Genomic DNA, 11,707 nt, shown 5'->3' with positions numbered 1-11,707 from the left:
GATTTGATGACTTGCCAAAGGCTGCCTTTTACAGCAATTCATGCCTCAGATAGTTTAATCATATTGTGATGCTTTTCTTCAGATATCAGTTTGAGAGAAGTCTAGTCACTAGGCTCTTATGCCCCTATTTAGCCTTGATTTATCAGAAGTTTGTGATTCTTTCTCATAGTGGAAAAATCCCAGTCTTTTCAAAAGTGCAAAACCATGAAGAGCAGCACTACTCTCTTCTAGTGGTGGAAGGTACGTGTCCTTCTTTCACAACCCTACAGAAAAGCAGACTGGACACTACTTGTGAAGAGTTGTCTGGATGTATGAGAAGCAGCTGTCTTCTCCTTTCAGCCCCTCAGAGGTTAGCCCTTGAAGTGCAGAGACATAACCTCCTCCCTCACTGCAAAACCCCACTGCAATCAGGTTTCAACGTTGAACCTTTAGAAGTATGGTATAGACAGCTACAATGTAAGAGAAGGCCTAGTCACCAAAGATGGTAACAGTAAGACTTATGTTTGAAATGTCAATATTTGCTCTTAAAGGCTTTGCTTTGAAGCTGTTGGTAAGACAGAAGAAAACAGCCAGGTCTGGCTTCATTTCTATCTCTTCTGCTCAGAAACTGGTGAATACAAAGGACAGGATGACTGACCTGATAGGGTGAATTTTCAGTCATACTCTTGTTCACCAGCTTTGGAGGGGAGTTTCAGCTCAGGGAGAAGGATCACTAGATGGAAGTGTTTAACAAGGAGGTATCAACACAGGATTTTTCCATTCCACGAGGCTCTAAAAATTCCAAGCGCTTTTGGATGTTACGGTGACAACATGAGCCAAACCGTAGCATTTGTTCAGTCATTTGACAGAGTGGCACATAGCTCGGGAGTTCAAGCAGGAAGTTAGGAACAACAGTTAAGATCCCTTGCCTCAGAAAATTTGAGGTACTTCAGGAACTTTTGGGGTGTGCTTTTGTTCCTTGCTTACCAGAGTCTGCCATGTGAATACATTTAGAAAAAGTTGTAACAATCTTGTAACATTTAAAATATGTAACTGAGCTGTTAAGCTCTCAGCCCAAACAAACCTTACCTTTTCAAGCCTGATGTACCTCCGATTACAGGCAATGAATTTTAAACTCCATTACGACTCTTTGACAATTATAATAATTTCTTGCTGTTAACATGCCATGGGATTTGCAGAATTTACACTACTGCCACAGGACCTGTAGCATGCCTGTTTTCATTAATATGTCAGATTTCTGAAGACCAGTGAGGGATACTGTCCACTCCAAGTACCACATGACATTGAAAAAAAGAAATCCTAACATACCTAAATATTATCTCTGGTAATCTGTATTTTAGATATCAGCTTTGATTTCTGCTGTTTTGCATCTGTTCATAGTTTTGGCTTATATGTATTCTGTGCTGCAGTTTTCTTTGGGTTTATGCCAAGCAGTATATGTCTGAATATATTTACACTTTATCATTTATTTAAGGAATCTTGGCAAGATGAATATTTTTTCAGTTCAACAATGTATTACAACCCATCCCTCTGTTCTTGGAACAGACAATTTGAAATGTGAGAGTTTGGTTAGAACTGAACAGTTTTTTCCCTTTTCTCTTAATGACATGTTCCAGAATATACCCAGAGGTAGTTGTAAAAATACATTAGAAGTGGAAGGAAGTATGTTCAGAATAATTTGCTTTGTCTGAAATTGGACATGCTCGATGCATTGTAATAACACAATTTCTTTTCAGGTGTAGATTGTGTACAATGATGAAACATATATTGCATCTGATGATCCCTAAACAGTTAAGCAATTGTCACAGCACTGACAAATCACCCTACAGCAGAACATTTAATGCAGCTGCTGGGAGCCCATATTTTCCCACAGAAATAATAAACAGGTTGCAGATTCATCAACCTAGTAAGCCTAAGGTTTTTATTCCTAAGTAGTTTCTTTCAGTAAGAAGTCAGCTCATCTGTTGCCCAAATATACTGACCCACAGTTATTACTTCTCCATTTAAAAAAAAAAAATCGATGACATGACCTGTCTCAGTCTCTTCACACTGAAGTACTATAACATAGAGTCTTACTTCTGAATGAATCAATTGTACTGATGTAGATGAGAATCTCTTGCTTTAGGCTTGTGACATCTGACCCAGTAAAGGCAACAAAACTCTTCCTGTCAAGGACAATGGGTAAAAAATTATGTTCTATTATGTGTGAGTAGCTCAACCAATGTATTATTTTCTAAAATCAAGCTCTTGAACCTATGCTACCACCCTCTTGGAAAAAAAAAAAAAAAAAAAAAAAAGGACAAGCTGGTACTCAGCTACCTTTGAGGAGGATTATTGCTAATTTTGTTTATGATGGGTATACGCGGTTTTCCTTCTATAAATCAAGTGACAGTACTGCCTGACAAATGGAGGATGACATGTACATTTCAAGGGAACACACTGACTACAAAATGGAGTCATTTCTTCTGCCTGGAGGTTTGAAATGTCACTTAATTAAATCAGCCTCAGGCAGACTTGGGAGGCAGGAGTCCTAGTCCTTCCAAAGCAACTAATAATGCTGCATCCACAACTGCACCACTTAAAGCAAAGCATTACGTAGGGATTTAAAAGGTAATTAAAAGCCATTTTAAAGGGAATGCATATCTTGTAAGAGATGCTTTGTAACTTAAGAGTCTTGTTAAATGAAATTAGGTATCTGATCTTCTGCATTTAAATGTGTGCTGAGTAGCCCATACCCCAGCCCACCAAGATCACATCCACGTTTGCTGTTCAGACAGCTCCATGTTAGGGCAGATTAATGCAGTCAAAGGAAAGGGGTTATGCAGTCTCTTCACTGCACATACCAACTTTGTTAGAAAGTTTATAATGTTATCAGACCCATGGATGTATACACAATGTTACTGTGTTGTTGACAGAAAAAGCAAATACATGGATTAGCCTTTTAGTCAATATTTTCCTATGACTTTCTCTGGAGGAGGTGGTGTTGCCGTAGCAGAACTGCAGTCCACAGCCTTTTCTCTGGAAGCTGCTTTATGAAAATAATGGGCTAGCCCAACCTCCAGAAGACCACAGTTATAGGATCAACACTCCTATAGCAATCCTGGAATTACATGGCTTGGGAGTTCTGCTCAAGAGACTAACACTGTCACTCCTCTATGTACATCATGACTAATACTTTTCTTTCCCTTAAAAGCACATGTAGACATAAAACAAGACAAACAATCTTAAAGATTTAGATGTTTTCTCAACTGCTGTAAGCATGCAAGTTTAAGTATAACATTAATATTTAGATAACACCATGCATTTTTTATGTTCTTTGTGATCAAATAAATCCCTGATGATATTAAGAAATTCTGCTTTGTCATTTCTAGTTATGAAGCAGAATTCTAATACACTATTTGTAAATTGAGATGAACAAAGTTTTGACAACTTTGATCATTTCTCTAGTTATACCACTACTTTTTACACAGAGACAAAGATGTGAAGCAACTTTCAATCATAGGCACCTGTCCTAGGCAAGAGAACTTTTGAGGTATGCTTATACCTAATTTCCTGATGCATGGAAAGAACTGGAAGTTAAGTGGCAACAATCAATTGCTCCCAGCATTGTTTCACATATATTTTAGCTATCCTCAGGTTTAAACCCAGACTGAAAATCTGCTAAGTTAAGATAATGCAAAAAGAAACCTTGCAGATATTTTTACTTTACAGTAACAACAGAAACAAGGACAAATTTTTAGAATTATAACTGAAATACATTGACTTCTTTTTCGTCTAGCCCTTCTAATCTAATAAAAACCACAGCATCCCAAAGCTATGTTTTCTGTTGTAAGAAGAACCCTCTCCAGATGGATTGTGTAGGGCATAAATAACCTTTTCCAAACTGTGCTGTTTGACTCTGACATGAATCCTGTCACCCACCATAAACAATCATCTGCTCTTAATGTCTGTTTTATAGCTTTGTCAGGGCTTGCAGCATGGTTTTATTCAGTCTTCGAAGAATGTTCTGTAAGAGGTGATCAATTTTTCCCTCTGGTTCACATTCTACCATTTAAATTGTACTGTAGTGAACTTCAAATGAAAGCACAACAAATTAAACTAGAGAAGTCCCTAGGCATTTATAATGATAACAGCTAGAGCACTATAACAAATATTTTTCCAAATTAAAAAGCTCTAGCTCATTAAGTGTGAAGGAAGGTTGATTTCAGATCTTCAAATGCAACAGGCTACTAAACTCAATTAACTTTTGAGTCCGGTCTTGTTCTCCAACCTGAATGTTAATAGAAGTCTGTTAATTGAACATTATACCCAAGAGAGAACAAAGAATCCATTTCATATCTAGTAATTGCTTAAATGAGCCCAATTATAGGCCACCTTTAATGCCACATGTATTGCATTTCTAAGTTCAGCACATGTACTGTCTGCATTGCTGGCTTTGAGATTTAAGTTCTGTGCAGTAACCAAAACAATGATTATGTTGCAATAGTGAGAGAATGGTTACAGACAGCTGAGGCTACATTTCCCTTCACTTTCATATAAGCAATTTTACCATTTCACCACTTTTATACATTGCTTACTGCTTTCAGTCATGCATATCGCAGCTGGTGGCTCTTTGTATGTGGTTGTACATGTCTGTTTGTCTTGATTTTTGATGTTCTTGAGGACATCTTCCCATGCACAGTGTCCATATATTAAAAAAATGCACTCGGGGAAAAGAACTGCAGATTGAGCTGCAGCTGGAAGTATAGAATGTTTTTTACTCTGCCGAACCCTGTGCTTCATTGTAAGGAGTAGCATTACAGATGGAAGAAAAATTTTCTAGAAATTATGCAGAAAAAATAATAAATAAATTCCCAGAAGCTGGAGTAGGGAGATGACCATTTGCAAAGAAGCTTTTAAACAGAAAGGTACCATGGGTGGAGTTTCAGCTTAGGTAAACCACTACAAAGCAGGGAGTAGCTCCTTGATGACATGGGATAAAATTAGATTAATTGATGTGACACTGTATCTAACCCTATACTAAAGACCTAAAAAACCAAGCTCAGAGGTTGTCTGGAGACAGAGAGTTTTCTGCATTCCATTATAACTCCTTAATTATAAAAGAAGGAATATTAATGTTAATTAACAAGACATACTGAAGAGAGAAACTCCATAGATTTGAGGGAGGAAGATATTTGCATTAAGGAAAGGTTTACACAGAAATGTTCAGATTCCAGATATATACACCATGTTATCTTCAAGAGCAAGAGCTACCGCTTATTGCTGGGAGCAAGATAATGTTTATCACAGATGTTCCACAGATATGCAGCAGGAGACAGATATATTTTGGAGAAAAACTTCTTAAGCAGAAAGTAATGAAGAAAACCCTGTTCATCAAAGATAACTGCAGTTAGTTATTGTAACCCTCCTGAGAGGTGGGAGCCTGGCAGATCTGAGCCTGAACAGAGATTCTGTTGAACAGCTTTCCTCAGGCACAAGCAGAATGAACCAACTTCAAAAGATCTTTTCACCCTCCTTAGTTTAATTTTTTCTGTTCTTAGAGAAGTTTGACTTGTGTGTAACTGAATTCTCAAGAATTACAGTGTCATGAAACAAGAAGCCCCAGAACAGAAATCCCCAACCGTACTTGAGGTGCAAGGATCCAGATCAGGACCACCCTGAGGATTTAAAAGCATGATGCTTAGGAGCTGCATCTAGCCCAGGGGTCCTCAAACTGTTTAAACAGGGGTCCAGCGCGGATGAAGTGGCAGGCAGCCATCTGCAGCTGCTTGGTTCCCCCCCAACCCCTGGGGGGTGGAAGGGGGTGTGTGTGTGTCTGTAAATACTGGGGGCCAGACTGAGGATCCTGGGGGGCCGTATCCAGCCAGTGGGCCATAGTTTGAGGACCCCTGATCTAGCCTGAGAAATACCTTCCAGCTCCAGTATGTTTGAAGGCTTTTCCTATAAAGCTAGTTACATTATGCGTACAGTCAACTTCTAGCCACATGGTAGTGAATTCTGATTTAAGCAACGTTGCTCCTACTCACTGTCCTGCCCCACACCTCAAGAAAGCATATCACATTTTGAGACAGCGTGCACAACCAAATACAGAGAGAACAGAATCCATGAAGATATTTTGTCCAGGACTACAGCCATGCTAATCTGTGCCTTGGAGAAATCAATGTCCACCATTGAATCTAACGCCAAGAGCTTGACAATTTACTTACACCACTAACTTTTATGAAAAGAAAGAAAGGGGAGGGAAAGGCAATATCCCATATTTTATTTTTCTCTGCAGTACACTCCTCTCTACTTCTACAGAGTAAGAGCAAATTGTCAAAATGTCATTCCCTTCTGTATCTCTTTCTGAAAAAAACTCTTTTTTTATTCAAATATTTAATGCCTATAGCCTTTTGCTGGATCCTGTGTCCCTTCAAGAAAGTAATACTGGCCTGCATTTCTGTTTCTCTTGTGAAAGTCTAATCCTACTCTGTAAAGTTTATAGATTACACTGGCACTTTCATAACTTTTCTATTTCAGAAAATCAGAATGTAAAGATAGTTTTAAATTCCCTTTTCTTGAAACTGAATAAGAATCAGTGAGTATTAAAGGCCACTGCATCTTCATCCTGAAGAATGATTTATCTCAGAGAAGTGAATAAGATGGTGTAATAACTGTAGTACTGAGAAATATCAGTTTCATTCAACCTGTCTCCACAGGAGAGATTCAGTACAGATGGATTTCAAAACAACAGTGAAAATGAAATGAATCTTAAAGAGCAATTCAGCTCCTATGTGCAATCTCAAGCTACTACACTCCTTGCATTCCTATCTGAATGCAATTTGCTACTATTATTCTAGCATAATTCAATTGTCTTAAGAACTGAAATCTCAACCTCTTGAGCAGTGAATAAAGATAACAAGAGCTGTTTAACCTGGAATGTTAAAATTATATCTAAAGCCATTACCCTCTGAGGAGACAACTGCCTCAATAAATAGGTACCATAAGAAATATTTCCTAGCAAAATGTTTCCTAGCAAAGAGTTTTTATATCATGACAGTTCCTTCCAAATTCTTGACCTATTCCAGCTGAACAAAGTCTGAACAGTACTTACATGTACTTAGAAAAATAAGAATGCTAACATCTTTCCTAGCGAGCTTCCTTGTCTGCTTTGGTGGGTTTGAAGCTCTCAAACTTTCATCGTTTTATACAAGGTGGACCAGGATGGATTAATACAAGATAAAATTTCATTAAGACAATTAAGCATCTCCTGGGTTCTCATAAAGATCTCTGGTCTACATTATCAGAGAAAATGCTTTCTAAGAACATCTTGAAGTTTCGCTCACAATAATCTCCCTTGAATGCATTACATTGCTGTTGACATCCAAAGGGAAACTTGAGCAACGTGAGAAATTAGAAGGAATTTATATTGTTGCAAGGAAAGAGTCTTAATGTTCAAGAATTTCAGGAAATTCCTAACCCAGTTAAAAAGCTAGAATATAAGACCTAGTAAGTGAAGACTTACCAGAGCAATATAACATATCTTTGAAAATCTGTAGAGATGTCTCCTTTGAAATATGTATTCTTAACTCCACCACCACCACTTAACTGGCATTTCCATCCACAGCTTAGGAGCACCTCCTGGACAGCTGTCAGCAGAGGGAAGTAAGACACAGGATTTACTTGGGATGTTCCCTTAACAGAGCATTGCACAGTCTGTTAAAGGCTAATATTAGCAAAAGCCCCAGAGAAAGCTTAGGCCCTGCTAAGGAAAAAGACCAGGTTGTTTTACACAGTGTTATCAGTCTACGTGCACTTCTTCCAAGTCCCCAGAGAGGTGTTTTTGACAGGACAAGCTACAATGGGTGCAAATTGAAACACAGGAGATTCTCTCTAAACATCAGGAAACACTTTTTGACTGTGAGAGTGACCAAGCACTGCACAGGCTGCCCAGCAGGGTGGTAGAGTCTCCATACTCGGAGATATTCAAAAGCCATATAGACGTGGTCCTGGTCAACTGGCTGTAGTTGGCCCTGCTTCAGGAAGGGTGTCAGACCAGGTGACCTTCAGAGGTCCCTTCCAACCTCAGCCATTCTGTATTTCTGTTTTTACGATTTTTGGGGAAGGTCCTGTGCCAGGAATGTACCTGGAGAGAAACTGTCTTGCACCGCCAGATCCTTAAATTTTATGCAGAAGATGTAAGCCTTTATGGAGCCTATAATTTTTCAGGCTGAGCACTTCCAAACCCCAGGGTTCAGGGCACAGAAGAATAAATACTCATTTTCATGTAAAAGTCTGGCTCAAATCCTAAAGGCTTTGTAGGTAGCAAGAGAAATTTTAATGCACCATTCATTTCCAAAGGATCTGGCTGGAGCAAATAACTTCTGTTGAGCTATTCTTCTGCAAGGTCACAATTTCCTAGGTCTGAACTTTTATAATGATGGTTTGCTAATGTCTTCCTGTAGAAGCCTGAATCAGTCAACACTTCACAAGGCATAGGACTTGAGTGCTTTCAGGTTTGTGAAGTGCACAGGCTGAATATTCAAGCAGTCAGGCCCTCTGACTCTCCTTTGAGTCTCACTGTTCAAAAGGAGTAAAGATCCCAGGTAAGCAGCTTCATTAGAATAAAACATCACCAACTCTTTCAGCAATTTTGCTGTCACTACTTTCATGTAATACCTGTGGCATCTTGAAAATATACTTCCCTGAGCCTTTTTATTACTGGTACGGTTTAATCCCAGCTGGCAAGTAAGTACCATGTAGCTGCTTGCTCAGTCCCCTGCCTCCCCCAGTGGGATGGGAAAGAGAATCGGGAAACAAGGTAAAACCTTTGGGCTGAGATAAGAACAGTTTAATAATGGAAATAAAGTAAAAATACTACGTAGTAGTAGTAGTAGTAGCAATGAAAAGGGAGGTTACAGAGAGAGAGAGAGGACTAAAACCCAAGAGAAACAAGTGATGCACAATACAATTGCTCACCACCTGCTGACCGATGCCCAGCCAGTCCCCAAGCAGCAATCGTCCCTCTCTTGCCAATTTCCCCCAGTTTATGTACTGACCATGACATTCTGTGGTATGGAATATCCTTTTAGCTAGTTTGGGTCAGCTGTCCTGGCTCTGCTCCCTCCCAGCTTCTTGTGAACGTGCTCGCTGGCAGAGCATGGGACGCTTAATTCTGACTTCAGGCAAGCACTACTTAGCAACAACTAAAACATCAGTGTGCTATCAGCATTATTCTCATACTAAATCCAAACCACAGCACTGTACCAGCTACTAGGAAGAAAATTAACTCTATCCCAGCTGAAACCAGAAAAATTACTCATGTGAAGGCTGAAGTACTTCTCCCAGTAAGGCACTTTTGGCTGTAAAACATGAGACAGAAAAGTGACTAAGACCCATTTCCATGGTCAGCCAATATAAAGCATGGATCAAGATGTTTAAGGCAGCATCAGTACTTGCTTATTCTAAGAAAAGCTCAGGACCTTATGCATCAGATGCAAGGAAACATTAATCTCCATATCTAGCTGGGGTCCTCTGTCAAGGCTGAGGTGCAAGAGAAGGCAGCACAACTACAGAGACAAGTAGCCTGAAGGAAGAGGTTTCTTCAGCTGAAGACCAACTTTCTCAATAGCTCAGGTGGAGGGAGGAGGATGCATCCTAAAAAAAAAAAAAGTAGCATCAGCAGCATATACTTCCACTTGACAGTACACACATAGACAGGCCTACCTTCATAGAAGTGAATGTGTTTAGGTTACAACAGCTCAGCACATTTCTGGTAAATACTTATAGGTTAGTCTGCAAGAAATGATGTTTAGTCAGAGAAACAATTATTCCAAGTACAAAATAAGGATGAAACATTATTCAGTAACTGTGAAAAAATTCACCATATTTATGCCTCCTCTTATGGGCACTTACGTAGAAGCATCAGAATAAGACGTTATTTTAACTTATACTGACATCTTTTCAATAGGCATCCTTATTACACAAAATATGCATAATAGATCAATGTGAAGCCAATTTTATTGTAATTAAAACTTTATTTGTATTTATTATGAAATCCAGTTCATGAACATTACTTAGTATATCTCATTCACTGCACCCCTTTCTCAATAACTGAGTACATCCCCTAAGAAAGGGAATACCATCAGTCAGGAGCTCACAGATCAAGGATGACTGCTAACAGGACAGTACTTTCTTGGGCTTCATACAAGAGAGACCTGAGGTTTGTTAATGCTGAAACTTTCCAAACCCTAAAGTACTTCCAAGCATAGGATTGATGAGGATGCAAGCTGTGTTTTTTGTTGTTGTAGGACACCACTTTGAAGTGATCAAGTAAAGATACAAGATGAAAACGTTACACTGTTGCAGCAGTTGTGCTGGGGGGTGGAGGAAGGCAGGGACAGCTTACTTTCCCACTTTAATATGGAAGGAAACAAAATCAGATTTGCTTGCTTTCTGCAAGAAGTATTCTCTTACAAGAGCCAAAACAAATTCTAGATGTTCTTTTAGTCATTGCGTGATATTGGAAGAGCAGCAGGACTGAAGGGACCCAGAGGATCCTCTGAGGTCAATGCACAAAAACGCTTTTAACAATTGCTGGCTGGGGCTAAACCATGACAACCACCTGTCCCGGCAACTTGTTCTAGTGTTTCACCACCCTCATTGTAAAGAATGTCTTCCTTACATCTAGTCAAAATCTACCCTCTTTTAATTTAAAACCATTACCCCTTGTCCTGTCCCAACAGGCCCTACTAAAAAGTCTGTCCCCGTCTTTCTTATAAGCCCCCTTTAAGTATTGAAAGTATGCAATAAGGTCTCCTGGAGCCTTCTCTTCTCCAGGCTCCAGAACAACCCCAACTCTCTCAGTGTTTACTCACAGGAGAGGTGTTCCGTTCCTCTGATTGTTTTTGTGGCCCTCCTCTGGACCCGCTCCATCAGATCTGTGTCTTTCCTCTACTGAGGACTCCAGAGGTGGATGCAGTACTCCAGGTGGGGTTTTACCAAAGCAGAGTAGAGGGGCAGAATCACCTCCCTTGCTCTGCTGGCCACACTTCTTTTTATGCAAGCCAAGGTATGATTGGCTTTCTGGGCTGCAAGCACACATTGCTGGCTCATGCCAAGCTTCTCCTCCACCAGTACCCCCAAGTCCTTCTCCATGGGGCTGCTCTTGATCACTTCATCCCCCAGCCTCTCCCCTTACTTCAGTTGACCACCACATTATGTGATATTCTTCAATAACAATTAGTTTCCCCATTTTTCTAGTTATTTCTCCTTCATCTCTAGTATTCCACTATCTTACAAATCCAACATGTTTTTAGAAAAGTCATAATTCCTGCCATTTTATTTCATGCTTTCTCATTCTGAGGAAAAAAAAAAAAAAAAGGCTATAATGCATATAGCCCCTGGCTACATACATTACAATATTACACAGTTCCCATCCTCAGCAATAAGAGAAATCCCTGGGTGACTTTTTCATTATGGGGGCACTCCAAGAAATAAGGTATCAGCCTAAATGCATTTGGTAAACCAATGGTCTTTACCTAAGGGTACTGAGACTAAATGGTATGCACTGCTCCAGGTTATTTTGGCAGCCCTTCCTAGTTTCACCTATATAATCCAGCAAAGAGGTGGGACCGGGGCAGATAATATAATCGATAGAATAGTTTTCTTTCATAAGCAGAGAGCTAACTCCATATCTCACTCAACAACACTAGTGTTTTGAATGATC

This window comes from Falco rusticolus, chromosome 3, assembly GCF_015220075.1.
Source record: "Falco rusticolus isolate bFalRus1 chromosome 3, bFalRus1.pri, whole genome shotgun sequence".
Classification (NCBI taxonomy): Eukaryota; Metazoa; Chordata; class Aves; order Falconiformes; family Falconidae; genus Falco; species Falco rusticolus.
This window is presented reverse-complemented; position numbering follows the sequence as displayed.